Source organism: Delphinus delphis, chromosome 6 (assembly GCF_949987515.2).
Source record: "Delphinus delphis chromosome 6, mDelDel1.2, whole genome shotgun sequence".
In the NCBI taxonomy this organism is placed as follows: domain Eukaryota; kingdom Metazoa; phylum Chordata; class Mammalia; order Artiodactyla; family Delphinidae; genus Delphinus; species Delphinus delphis.
In genome coordinates, this window is record NC_082688.1 from 69,454,298 (window position 1) to 69,468,316 (window position 14,019).

The 14,019-nt window shown below is 38.8% G+C and overlaps 1 protein-coding gene across 6 annotated transcripts in view; it reads left to right on the plus strand.

Moving 5' to 3' along the window:
* FOCAD (focadhesin) overlaps positions 1–14,019 on the plus strand; it is a 313,993-nt gene that overhangs the window by 6,292 nt on the left and 293,682 nt on the right. For 2 of the 6 annotated variants that reach the window (XM_060014797.1, XM_060014799.1), the window contains exon 1: positions 12,259–13,664. The exons of 1 other annotated variant lie outside the window; for it this stretch is intronic. The gene's annotated coding sequence lies outside the window, so the exon portion shown is untranslated. Of the gene's footprint in view, positions 1–10,737; positions 11,724–12,258; positions 13,665–14,019 lie in introns of those variants that run through there. 3 more of the 6 variants (XM_060014800.1, XM_060014798.1, XM_060014802.1) reach the window with 3 other exon arrangements.

Below are 14,019 nucleotides of genomic sequence, written 5' to 3' on the forward strand. Positions count from 1 at the left end.
ATTTTCCCTCATTACTGGATTATTCCCTTCAGTATCTAAACATGCTGTTATTTCTCCTACCTTAAAATAATTACTCTTCCTTGACTCCATTTCCTCCTTATGCCACCACACAACTTCCCTTTATGGCAAAACTTATGTGTCCAATTACTTCCTCCCATTTGTTATTAAACTCACTTTCATCAGACTTTCTCCCTTCCTACTCTAAAAAAAATTGCTTTCCTCAAAGTCACTAATGACTTTCATTTTGCTAAGTCCAAAGATCTGTTTTTAATCCTCATCTTTTGCTTGACAGATCATTTTCCCAACTTTATTGACATTTGATTGACACATAACTTTGTGTAAGTTTAAGGTACAGCATGTTGATTTGATACATTTAGAAGTTGCAAAATGATTTCCACCATAGTATGAGCCACCACCTGTATCCTGTCACATAGTTGCCATTTCCTATCAGCAGTTTTTCCTCCTACCCCTCTGCTCCTTTTCAATTCCTTTACTGGTTCTTTCTTATCTCTCTGACCTCTCAACATTTTAGAGCTCCTGGGCTCAGTCCTCATGGTCCTAAATACTAGCTTTAAATACTAATAATACCCTATTAGTCCCCAAATATATATATATATATATATATATTTTTTTTTTTTTAATATATATATTTTTATATATACACTTGCCTGGACCTCTTCCTTTGAACTCTAGACTCTGTGTATCCAGATGCCTACTCAGCATTTCTTTTTGGATGACTAATAGAAATCTCAAATTCAGCTCCTGATTTTCTTCCTATACCTGCTTCATCTGTGGTCTTTCCCATCTCAATTCATGGAAACTTGACCTTTTCCATGACTTGGGCGAAAATCTTGGGTGTCATCCCTGACTCATCTCTCACAAGCCACCTGTAAACTATTAGGAAAGCCTATTGGCTGTCCCTTCAAAATATGTCTAGAATCTGAGTACTTCTCACTACCCACTGCTCTCACTCTAGTCTAAGCCTCCATTGTCTATGTCCTTGATGTTGTGACAGCCTCTGTATCAGTTATCTATTACCACTCACCGTTGGAATTTAGTGGCTTAAAGCAACAATCATTTATTAGTTTATGGTTCTGGGGCTGGCAATTTGGATCAGGCTTGGGAAGGTCGGGGTGGGGGGAGTTCTTTTGCTGGTGGGCTCACTCATGTAGCAAATGGGGACTGGTGGGTTTGGAGGCTTCAGCTGGGATGGCTTATCTCTGCTGCACCAGGACCAGTAAGCTGTCCCATGCTTCTTAACACGGTGCTCTAATAGAGCCAAGAGAACGAGAGGGAGCTGTATGGCCTTTTGAGATGTAGACTAAGAATTCCCACAACTTCACTTCTCCCACTGTTGTTCATAGTTAACAAAGACAGCCCAAATCCAAGGGGATGTTGAAATAGACTACTTATGAGAGGAGCAGCAGAGGTACTTTGTAAGGAAATGTGCATACAGGAACAGGGAAGAATTTGGGGCCATTTTTTTGCAATCTGCCATAGTCTCCTAACTGATCTGTTCTCTCTTTGTCTCCTACCATATTGTCAGCAGAGTAGCCAAAGTGATTATTTTTAAAACATAAGATTTCTTCTCTCTTCCAAAACCCTCTGATGGCTTCCCATTGCCACCAAAGTAAAAAGCAAAGTCTTTACTGTGGCCTGTGAGGCTTGCCACCATCTGACCCCTTTGTTGCTTCTCCAGGTTCATTTCCAACTACTCTCCACTCACTCACTCACTAACTCTGCTCAGTTAGCCTCTTTGCTCTTCCTCAAACATCTGACGCATGCTCTCACCATGGCTTTTTTTTAAAAATAGATCTTTATTGGAGTATAATTGCTTCACAATAGTGTGTTAGTTTCTGTTGCACAACAACGTGAATCAGCTATACGTATACATATATCCCCATATCTCCTCCCTCTTGCATCTCCCTCCCACCCTCCCTATCCCACCCCCTAGGTCATCACAAAGCATTGAGTTGATCTCCCTGTGCTATGCAGCAGCTTCCCACTAGCTAGCTATGTTACATTTGGTAGTGTATATATGTCCATGCCACTCTCTCACTTCATCCCAGCTTCCCCCTAGCCCCCACCACGTGTCCTCAGGTGCATTCTCTACGTTTGCATCTTTATTCCTGTCCTGCCACTAGGTTCATCAGTACCATTTTTTTTTTTTAAGATTCCATGTGTATGTGTTAGCATACGGTATTTGTTTTTCTCTTTCTGACTTAGTTCACTCTGTATGACAGACTCTAGGTCCATCCACCCCACTACAAAAAACTCAATTTCGTTTCGTTTTATGGCTGAGTAATATTCCATTGTATATATGTGCCACATCTTCTTCATCCATTCATCTGTCGATGGACACTTAGGTTGCTTCCATGTCCTGGCTATTGTATTTTTTTTGTTTTGTTTTTTTGTTTGTTTGTTTTTTGCGATACGTGGGCCTCTCACTGTTGTGGCCTCTCCCATTGCGGAGCACAGGCTCCGGATGCGCAGGCTCAGCGGCCATGGCTCACGGGCCCAGCCGCTCCACGGCATGTGGGATCTTCCCAGACCCAGGGCACGAACCCGTGTCCCCTGCATCGGCAGGCGGACTCTCAACCACTGCGCCGCCAGGGAAGCCCCTGGCTATTGTAAATAGTGCTGCAGTAAACATTGCGGTACATGACTCCTTTTGAATTATGGTTTTCTCAGGATATATGCCCAGTAGTGGGATTGCTGGGTCGTATGGTACTTCTGTTTTTAGTTTTTTAAGGAACCTCCATACTGTTCTCCATAGTGGCTGTATCAATTTACATTCCCACCAACAGTGCAGGAGGGTTCCCTTTTCACCACACCCTTTCCAGCATTTATTGTTTGTAGATTTTTTGATGATGGCCATTCTGACCGGTGTGAGGTGATACCTCATTGTAGTTTTGATTTGCATTTCTCTAATAATTAGTGATGTTGAACATCTTTTCATGTGCCTCTTGGCCATCTGTATGTCTTCTTTGGTGAAATGTCTATTTAGGTCTTCCGCCAATTTTTTAATTGGGTTGTTTCTTTTTTTGATATTGAGCTCCATGAGCTGTGTGTATATTTTGGAGATTAATCGTTTGTCCTTTGTTTCATTTGCAAATATTTTCTCCCATTCTGAGGGTTGTCTTTTCGTCTTGTTTATGGTTTCCTTTGATGTACAAAAGCTTTAATTTTAATTAGGTCCCATTTGTTTATTTTTGATTTTATTTTTATTACTCTAGGAGGTGGATCAAAAAAGATCTTGCTGTGGTTTATGTCAAAGAGTGTTTTTCCTATGTTTTCCTCTAAGAGTTTTATAGTGTCTGGTCTTACATTTATATGTTTAATCCATTTGGAGTTTATTTTTGTGTATGGTGTTAGGTAGTGTTCTAATTTCATCCTTTTACATGTAGCTGTCCAGTTTTCTGGCACCACTTATTGAAGAGGCTGTCTTTTCTCCACTGTATGTTCTTGCCTCCTTTGTCATAAATTAGGTGACCATATGTGTGTGGGTTTATCTCTGGGCTTTCTATCCTGTACCATTGATCTATATTTCTGTTTTTGTGCCAGTACCATACTGTGTTGATTACTGTAGCTTTGAAGTATAGTTTGAAGTCAGGGAGCCTGATTCCTCCAGCTCCGTTCTTTCTCAAGATTGCTTTGGCTATTCAAGGTCTTTAAAAAAAATTATTTATTTATTGAATTTTTTATTTTGGCTGCACTGGGTCTTAATTGTAGCACATGGGATCTTCATTGCAGCACATGGGATCTTTAGCTGTGGCATGGAGGCTCTTAGTTGCGGATGTGGACTCTTAGTTGCAGCATGCATGTGAGATCTAGTTCCCCAACGAGGGATCACACCTGTGCCCCCTGCAGTGGAAGCACAGAGTCTTAACCACTGGACTGCCAGGGAAGTCCCCAGTTCGAATTTTTTTAGGCAAGAATATTCTTGGAGGGTTCTGTGTATGTTTTCTTATTCCTTCACATCATAAGGACACAGTGTCTGGTTTCTCACTTTTAATGATGCTAAGATGAATCAATGGGTTCAGGTGGTATCATTCAGAGCCCTCTAATATAAAGTTCCCATCATTCTTTAACTTAATTGTTTTAGCAACAATTGAGTCACTCACAAATCAATTAGATATTAACAAAGTGACCTCATATTTTTAAAGGTTTTTTTTTTTAAGAAATGAATACATTTTCATTTTCTTCACATTTCTCTTTACAGTATCAATTCACAACCAATTTTTCCCATCCCCCCTCCCTGAATCCTAAATTTGCTCACAGTCACAGTGCCTTCAGAATGTATTGAACATATAAAGCTTGGAAGGAGTTATGAAATGGAATGAACAATGAAGGCTGAGTGAATAGGGAAGTAAGGATTATCTACCCACCTACATACTGATTTGCCTGTCTCCCCTCCCTCCTTTATATCTCCCTCTTTTTACTTCGTGAGATTTTCCGCTCCGTAGGATAGTTAGGGTTTAGCAGGCCACCGAGGCCTTATGGGGATTAGGAAGTGGGGCATGTGCTGACAGCAGCATTGGTATTGGGTGTGAATTGAATGCAAATCCAGGCTAGAGCTAAGCATACAAAATTTAACATTTGTTTTGTTATAGTGAAGATTGGCTTCAAATAAAATTGAGAAGAAGATGAAGCTTGTACTCTCTGCACTTAGCGCCCTTTTGTCATGTAGCCTTTCCTTCCTGACATAGACGAAAGTAAATTGCACCTCATGGATTTAGGAGACTTGCACATTGTTGCACTGTTTCAAAAACAAGACTCCTTTAGTCTTCTGCATGTCAGTATGTGACTGCATCTTTCTTCCACTTGTCTGAACTGAAAACCTTGGGGTCATCCTTCACTCTTCTTACATTCCACATCCAGTCCATTAGCAAATTCTGTCAAAATATGTGTAAACTCTGACCTCTTCCCATCTCTACTGCTCTTCTCTTTGTCCAAGGCAATATGGTTTCTTTTCTGGATTATTGCCATAATCCCCTAACTGGTCTCCTTCTTCCCATCCTTGCCCACTTATGGCCTGTTCTCCAGAGAAGCTAGAATGAACTTTTTAAAATGACTGTCAAGTATGCCATGCCCTTGTCCCAAAGCATCTAGGACTACCTGTGCCACTCAGGAACATCCAGAGCCCACAGCGTCTACAGGGGCTTCTGTCATCTGGGCCCCTGCTTCACTCTGTCATCTTACTGCCCAGCTTGCGCACTTGCACCAACCATACTGGTGTCCTTGGTCTTCCCTGAATTTGCCACATGTGCTTTTACTTCAGGGTTGTTGCCCTTAGTGTTCCTTCTGTCTGGAATGCTCAGTATTTCCTCCCAGTCTGTGTCCAAATGTCACTATATCAGAAAGACTTTTCTTTATTCTTTGACAGATGCTGAAACATGTAAAGAGCGCCCGAAAATTTATCTATCGATGACAACAGTTTTGTTGTATATGCATTTTTGGAATGCGTATATGTTTATGTTGCATATATGCATATATGTTGTATATGCATTTTTGGAAAGTTAAAGGATAAATTAAACTCTTTGTATTGTAATTTAAGCAATTAAAAATAAGTATCCTTTATAAAGTTCCGTCATGCTAGATGAATAAATTTTACAGATCTGCTCTACAACGTAGTGCCAATTGTTAACAGTACGGTATTGTGCACGCCAAAAAACGAAAACAAAAGGACGCAAGGGAACTTTGGAAGGTGTTGCATATGTCTGTTATGTTGATTGTGATGATGGTATCATGGGTGTTTGCACATGTCTAAACTCATCAAATTGCACACATTAAATCAGTGCATTTCTTTGTACATCAATTATACTTCAATAAATCTGTTAAAAAATACCTCTGTCGACTGAGGCCAACATCCTTGATTAAAATGAGATTGGAGGAAGTTGAACACACTGGAGGAACACTTAATTTTTTTCAGGGACAGATGGACTAATCTTCTGGCAAACAATTTAGAATCAAAGGTAATTCTGTTAGCTTAGTTGTTTGGAACTCTGCAGGACCATTATAGCATCTAATAACTCAAAGGTGTGACTTTCTCATTAAATAGCTCTTAATAAGCAGTGTAATTGGATCAAGTGAGGCTTTTTATCTTGGTGTGTGCTGTGGTGAAACTGCCTCTTTAGACAGTGATAAAAGACCATGGTTTCAAGTGAATAAATAAGATCACAATTTTTTTTTTATTGAGACTAAAAAATTGAACTTACATTTTTATTTGAAGAGAATTAATAATTTCTATTTAATGTAAGAAAGTAATGTATGCCCATTGTAGGGGGGCACATTAAATGTAGCAAATATAAGGAGGAGAGGAATAGTATGTAATCAGTCATCAACTTATTAACCAGAAATAACTTAACATTTTTGCATATTCACTTTTTTCCTTGATCTTGTGTCTTTATATCTATAATTTAAACTTGGTTGTGTTCACCATTGTGTATAAAAATTTCTTACAATTTTTTTACTCTGTCATGAGCATTTCTTTATATTATTAAAACTCTTTGTAAATGTTTTTCACATTACTAATCAAAATTTTACCTGCATATTACTTAGCTTACCTTTTAGATCAGTCAGTGAATAACTTTGCACAAAAGAAGCTTGCTTTTAAGCCTTTTATATTCTTACACTTTTGAAATGGGAGGTGAATAGAACTTGAAGCATGTATGCCACACTTTGGGATATAGCCAAGAAGTGCCAAACACTAAGGTCAAATGATCAGTAAGTACCCTGACTGCCCACTCCCACAGAGTGGGTTAGTTTTGGACCTACACCAGACTTTCAGCTTTATTGTGCTAAGTTCTCTATGGAATTGAGTATGGTGGGTTGGGGCTTGGGGAGATGCTTGTGGTCCTGGGAACCATGCTGATTCTGCCTTACATCTGAGGCTTTGCTCCAGAGCTGATCTGGCCTTTGAGGACCTTTGTATCAGTTTGGAGGTAAGACAGATTGGGAGCAATTTCATAAAGAGAGTTTGAATTTGGACTGAGAGGCAGAAGTAGTTTTTGAGACTGAAATGAAGCTCTGAGCACTGGCTTCATTGTGAGTTGCTGGCTCACTGCTGTTCATCTAGTCAGTCATTTACTTCCAGCATAGTGTTGAAAAGTTCCATTGAACCCTGTACATGTGAAAATTGTATGTATTGGTTTTAAAATTTGTGCAATTAAAAATAATTGTCACGAACAGCTAGGTGTTCCTCCTCCTCCCCTTCCCATTCCTCCTCTTCTTCTTCTGCCAACTGGATATTAGCATTTCATTGCAGGATCCTTTTCTTGAACATACAGCTTGGTGTCTCTGTACTAATGTGAAAGGATTTACTAATGATCGTCTGCCCAGTATAGTTGTGAAGGTTAACTAATATCTGATTATTAAGAACCCTACAAGTAAAAACAGGCGTGAATACTGCTAGCTGTGTAACGGAAAATTAGTAAATGTTACTTCATTGGGTAATTATGTGTTTAAAATGCCTTTACCCTAGTGGGAAATACACAGAGGTAATACTGTGGGCTTTTAAAGGGTTGTAATACATAGCAGATTAAGGGTATAGCTATGATAAATAATAGCTGTCAGCTGAAGCATTCATGTAACACTTATGATGTATTCAAGTAACAAAGACCCATTTTCCATCTCTATTAGATTCAGCTGGAAACAGTGATGAACCAGTCTTGTGTTTACATGGGTTCTTTGACCTTTTATTTTATTTTTGTAAGAAAATGTACCAAAATGAGTAACAGTGTGATAAAATCTCACCAATTTGGATTCTGCTGATTTGGGATTTGGGCTTGGCTGAAGTTCATCTCTATGCTACCTATACAGAAGTTATTTGCTTAGTTTTAAAAAAGCCGGGAAAAAGGAGTCGGTCTAAAAAGAGCTAATTATTTTCAAACCCTAAATGTGTTGATAACTGAATCTGGTTACTGTTTTAATTTGAAAATAGAGTCATTTACAAATTTATTTATTTATTTTTGACGTCTGGTTCTTATTAATTTATTTTGGTCTGTTTCACAAATCTTAATTAGTGAGAGAGATTTGGATATAGATTCTTCTCTATTTCTCACTTTCTGTTTTGGAAAGTTGATCTGAAAACAAAATAAACAGTAGAATTATGATTCTAACATTTTTTTGAGTCTATTGTGTATTAGGTACTGTGCTAAACACAGTAACTCAAAAAACATTAATTAACTGCTTATTACATGCCAGGCCCGGCATGTAACAAGGTGAACAAGGCTCAGCTGTTTCCCCCAAGAAACTCGAAAGTGCAGGAGAATAATGCAGCAGGCTTGGTCAGTGAGGAATCCTTCTTGCTTGAGATACTCCTTCAGTAGTGTGCTGTTGCTACACAGATAGAGGTAGCCCCTTCAGAATGAGATGAGAAGATCTACATCTTGAGGATTGGTGACAGTCCTCTCAGAGCTGGAAGGGGCATTAGAAGTTGAGCCTAACTCTGCAGTATGGCCCCTGTACACCATATCCTCATATTCTCATTGCATGGAGTGTGATACCAAGTCGTAGTTCAAGCTCTGTATTCTGAGGCAGCTGCAGGAACTGAGAACGTTCAGTGGCTTCCTCTTGATCTTCCTGGTTCTGAACATTTCTTCCCGAACATTCCATTGTTATTTCAAACTCCTGCATGTTTTTAGAAGTAAAAGCATCCCCTGTCTCATTGAGATGTGTCTTGAACTGTCACATGGTTGGGGCTACACGCCAGCCAAGCGTTCATTTGGCAGCCGTGTAGCCATCTGTGCCTGTGCGGTAGTGTTTGAGCAATTATTTGGGCAATGATTGCTTTCATCCATTTCAATGAATATTTACTGATTTAAAAAAATGGAAAATTAAATACGAAAGCCTTGATATCAATGGCAAGGAGCATGAACTTACTACAGATTGATACCAGTCGCCATGATGAAAGTGGCCAATCTTTATCCTTTGTTAGGTACTCATTGGACTTAAAGTGAATGATCAACAACGAAATACAAGTATAAAATCTCAAAACATATATAGGGGAGGGGGAGGGGTGAGCTGTGACGGGGTGAGAGAGTGGCATGGACATGTATACACTACCAAACGTAAAATAGCTAGCTAGTGGGAAGCAGCCGCATAGCACAGGGAGATCAGCTCGGTGCTTTGTGACCACCTAGAGGGGTGGGATAGGGAGGGTGGGAGAGAGATGCAAGAGGGAGGAGATATGGGGATATATGTCTATATATAGCTGATTCACTTTGTTATAAAGCAGAAACTAACACACCATTGTAAATCAATTATACTTCAATAAAGATGTAAAAAAATAAACAAAAAACCCCAAACATATACAGATGTGGGAGAAGTGTTGCTGGTGATGGTGCCACAGGACGAGGGTTAAGTTTGGATTGATAATTTTTGTGTTTTGTGCTCGGCATGGAGCAGCCCTTTAATATGTAACTTTCATGCATCAGACTTCATTACATGTTTTTAGGATTGCAATATATGCAGAGGTGCAGAGCTGTTTGCGGATGCTGATGAGCTGCTTTGGGAACTTGATCTAACACTGTATATCCAAACCTAGGTTTTTGTTTTGGTTTTTAAAGATTTGCTTGATTCCCTGGGATGCAGCAAGATATAATAGAAAAAAACAATGTGTTGGATTTAGACCAAGAATCATAATACCTAACATCTAAAAAGTGTTTATGTGCCTGGTTCTGAGTGAATTGCTTTAATGGATTATTTTAATTTTTCAGGAACTCTGTGTCAACTATACTTTATAGAGGAGTGGTTAAGCATGTGAACTTTCTTTTTTTTTTTTTTTTTTTTTTTTTTTGTGGTACGCAGGCCTCTCACTGTTGTGGCCTCTCCCGTTGCGGAGCACAGGCTCCGGACCCGCAGGCTCAGCGGCCATGGCTCACGGGCCCAGCCTCTCCGCGGCACGTGGGATCTTCCCGGACCCGAGTCCCCTGCATCTCCAGGCGGACTCTCAACCAGTGCGCCACCAGGGAAGCCCATGCATGTGAACTTTGACTCACATTCATAGGGTGCACAGTTCATATCCATGCTCTGCTTCTTACATAATTAGGCAGTTAATTTTGACCTCTCTTTGCCTCACATGGTTTTTCATATGAAAATGAGGATAATAATAGTTCTCACGTCATGGGGTTTTGAATATTGGGTGAGAGAACACATGTAAAGAGCTTCAACTATGCCTGCCTGGCACATGGTAAAATTCTCAATAAATCCTGGCTGCTAATACCACTGTATAACCTCAGGCAAGTTACTTCCTCTCTGAGCTCTTATTTTCTCATACTGGAAATGGCGTTAATAATACCTACCTCAGAGTTATTGTGAAGATCCAATGGGATTAGTTACTTATAGTGTTTTGTGGATGTGTGGCACATAGGAGCTGTTTCATCCAACATGGTGTTCTGAATCTCATGTTGTGCTTTGTGTTCATTCAGTGAATCTTTACTGAGCGGGTACTTGTTATATGCTGGGGTATAGTGGTCAGAAAGAGAGTCCAGGCCCTTGCCCTCAGGAGTTTGCATTTCACTGGGAGGTGGAGAGAGAGGCAGCAGAAATACTATATGATGATCGTTTGAGATTGCGACCAAAGCTATGAGAAGGATACAGTAGTGGGTCACTGGGGGTAGGGAGTGGGGAAGCACTTGGGGCTGAGGGGTAGGGGAGGCTCAAGGGAAGATGTGAACAGTGAGAGGAGTCAGCTGTTTAAACAGCAAGGGCACAAACACTTGAGGCTGAGGGGCCTAAGAGTTCCAGACCTGCACATCGAAAGAACTTGGGAGGCTTACGGAGCAAACTGGAGGTCATTGTGGCTAAAGTTCCTTGACTGAGGGACAGGTGTGAGACCAAATCATGTAGGACCTTTTGGCCTTGGTTTGGAGTTTGAATTTTATTACAAAGTGCAGTGGGATGCTGTTGAAAGGTTTTCAGCAGGTGAGTTAGAAGTCAACTATATATTTTGAATGGGAATTTCATGCATTTCCTAACCGTGGGCGCTGGTGTCTTATTTCTCTAGCTGGTGACTTACATACAGGATCCCATCTTAGTCTTTGATTACAGATGCTCTACTTATCCCTAAAACTTAAATTCTTTTCCATCATTCGCTTCCCTTGACTGTCCTACATGGTATCAAGGGAGGGAGGAAACACACATTTTTAGAGTACATACCTACTGTGTCAAGATCCTCTTGGCTTTCAGGCTTACTTCATGTTGTTATTTATGCCACCTTGTGAGACAAGTGGCCCCAGATTTAACCAGTGAGGAAACAGGCTCCAGATAGTAAGTGATTAACCTAAATTTTAACGCCTAGTGGTGGAGTCAGGTTTTGCAACCAGTCTGTTTTTCCTACTCCCTGACCCTCCAGCCCCATGCATTTTTCTCTCTGTGTCAGGTTGCTGTGTCATCATGGTGATAGGGGTGTGTAAGACTAAGCATAATCAAATTAAAGACGTTTTCTCATCTTCACTATGGATAGTTGTAGGGTTTGCAAAAGAATATATGACATTGCTTCACAGTGCCCTATTCATCTTATTCATTTGATCATTTTTAGAGTGGTTCTTCTAACAGTGTGGTGATGATGTTATTTTTGTGATTGTGTCCATTCAGGCCTGGAATCTAGAGATATTCTCCACCTTGGGCCACACTGAGTTAGTTAACAGCAGGGAAATTTACTATCTTCCTATAAAATTCCTTGGCCCATCTGATCTTCAGCTTTCATCAGTACTAAGAGTGTAAGTTAAAATAATTCTATTCCATTCGATATGATTTTAATAATTTAGTTTTCATGAAAAATAAGAAATGAGTTTGGCCAGTTTGCAGCAATCAAAAAAAATATTGCCATTTAACTTGTCATCAGTCTACCTAATTCTTTTCGAGAGTGAGCGTTTTTATTTTGGTATAAAATTTCCCAGGAGTCTAAAGTAGGAAAATAATAATGGTTATATTTCTCCTTGAAAATGAAGGAAGATTTTTAAATGGTCTAAAGTTAATTGAATCTATCTAGTTAAATTACATTGACCCCTTTTCAATATTACTCTTTCCATAAAGCATTGGTAAAATGGCTAACAAAGTAGTCTTAACATTTCTAAAATTTTTCTAGTTTGTTGCTCACTTAATGACATCTGTTAATGATGGATTTCTATGCTTATAGTGATTTGGGTTTTAGAAAGTCATATCCTCTATTTCTAAAGAATATGTAAGTATTTGAATAAAGATTTTCATAATTTTGGTAACTTTATTCAAATTACAAAATCACATATTCTTGTGAAAAAATTATAAACTAGGAACAAGCAAAATTAAAATTCACCCATAATTTATGTTTTCCAGGCTTTTCTATGTACATATATACCCAGACTACCTGGATTTGAATTTCAGTTTATTGTATGACCTTGGGAAAGTTATCTGTCTTTTCTGTGCCTCAGTTTCTTCTTCTGTAAAATGAGTGCCTATTTCATAGGGTATTGTGAGGATTAAATGTTAATAAATGTGAAGTGCTGAGACTATTGCCTGGCCCCTAGGTGAGAATCACACATGTGGGTTTTTTTTTTTAACTTTATAATGGAAAATTTCAAACATATAAACATAGAATAGTATTATGAACTCCAGTGTACCCATCTATTATCAACATTTAGACGTTCTTGCTTTACTTATCATTTCCTCTTTTTTTTTTTCCCCTGGAGGGACACTGGTATACTTCAGTTTGTGCCATATTAATATTTGCTAAGAAGTAAATTATTTTAGAGAACGAGTGCGCAAAATTTGAGTCATTTTTTAGGGGAAGAAATACAAATCAAATACCTATAAAACACATTCTGTGGTGTTTTACTAAATTTTAGTTAACTGAATGGCATTAAAAGTAATATGAATACGGAGATTTTAGCTATTCAGATTAGACATTTATTGGTCAGTAAGGTCTTCAAAATGATTGGGCATCAGTTTTATTATAAATATACAGTAAAGATTATTTTGTATCAACATAAAATACTTATTTAAAAATGTACTGAGCAATTTGAGAAATTATTCTTTTGGTGGAGCAAAAATATTTAAAAATTATAACACTAGAAAAAATAATCTCATAAAGGAGCTAATTAGAGGACTTCTTTGAAGACTTAGATTGGATACTGTAAAAATTCTAGAGATAAATCAGTCTTTAGATTTTAAAAATCACTATTTTTCATCTGCATTCCCTTGTATATTTAACATATAAATACATACACATAAAAGACACTTTAGAAAAGATAATCCAAGAATAATTGAAGAAAATATTGTAACAAATCAGACATTATTGAAGTTGGTGGTTTTGTTTCTTACTTTCATGTTTGGTTCTCCTGGACAGTAATAAGCTCGAACTTGGTATTTCCTGCCTTTGATCTTATTTTAGACTCCCATTTCAAAATCTATGAGTAACTAACATGTGATGTAACTGAGAAGAAACTAAATTGTAAAGGCAAGAATATGATAGCAATTTGATGTATTTTAGTAAATTGCAACCCGTGAGATAATCAGAACTTACAGTCACCTAAATTTGCTCAGCACTTGAATTACAGATCTTAAAATTCCTGGGACATGATGCAGGAATGTGGAGTGTGCTGGTTATGCCTCATGTTACTGATAGTCCACGGAAACACTGGATTGGGAGTCAAGAAACCTCCCTTGTCATGTGAATTGCTAGGGTGAGTACCTTTTTGTTGAGTTGCTTAACCCCTCTGACATTGTTTCTCCAGTGACAAAAGTACAGAAGGGAGATGCTCTCAGGTCCAATATATTATTAAGGAAGTACTAGCTGCTGCAACAAACAGACCTCAAAATGCAATGGTTCAAACAAAGTAGGTTTTTTTTTTGGAGTTTCAGGTTTGCAATTCTGCTCTAAGCTATCATTTAGGGCTCCTTCCATCTTGTTTCTCCAGCCGTGTCCTAGAGGCATTGTCTTCATGCACATGATTGAATCTGAGTTGTTGCCAAGACCTGGTTTCTGTTGGGAATAGAGTGGAGGAAGCAGGTTGTAGCCTGGAATTGGCACATCGTGTC